Genomic DNA, 933 nt, shown 5'->3' with positions numbered 1-933 from the left:
GCCCCAAGAATTTAATTGTACTGAATGGCCTTGTGTTGTACTGTACACTTGACAAATAAAACACTTTCAACTTTGAAAGTAGGGAAAATTAGCTTTTTTTTTTAATTCATCAAACTTTGCTTTTTTTTTTTTTTTAATTCGTTTGTTTTATAAAACTTAAAACTGTGCTGATGCTTGGATTTTTTATTTTATTTTATTTTTCAGAAAGTGCATAGAGTTTCATGCAGTTCAAAACATTAAGTCAAACGTGAATTTCCACCAAAGACCCAAGATTCCTTGGCAGAAAACGAGGGTGAATAAAACGGGCCAACGTCCTGTTTCTCATGTCTTACATGAGTGCAGACGTTGCCAAAACAACTGATTTGCAGAACTGCAAGACAGTAAAACCCTGAAAGACAGATACAATGCATGGCTTGCAAGCATTTTACTACCGTGTAATTTATAAGGATTGTCCGATAATACATTTTAGACATTTTGCAAAAGGAGATCTAACATGTTGTGTTTTTTTTTAAAGCTGAAACTTTACCCCATAATAAGTTAAGCAGTTAAGCACAGTGAGACGGGGAAGCAGAGTGGTTTGTTTCTCAAAGTAAAGTGTTATTTTGTTGTACGGTGGAAACTTCTTGTACTAATCACGTCTGTTGGGGGCAATTAGGAAATGCAGGAAAATGAATACATCCATAATAAAAACACTGTTTTTATTTATTTTTTATTATTCTGGAGAAATCGGAAACGGGGACGTGCAGCAGGGCCGGGATCGCTCCCTCTAAATTATGCATTTACGCTACTGCTCTACACCTGCCTGTTTTGCAAATTATCAGGCTTAAATACATTTTGAACTTAAAATAATTATCGGACAGGATTTAAAGTGTTTAACGAAAATGTAAAATTGTAACTGAATCCTAGGGGGGGCTGTGCCGGTGCTTTGTAAAA

The sequence above is a fragment of the Zeus faber genome (assembly GCF_960531495.2).
Source record: "Zeus faber genome assembly, chromosome: 2".
NCBI lineage: Eukaryota > Metazoa > Chordata > Actinopteri > Zeiformes > Zeidae > Zeus > Zeus faber.
This window is presented reverse-complemented; position numbering follows the sequence as displayed.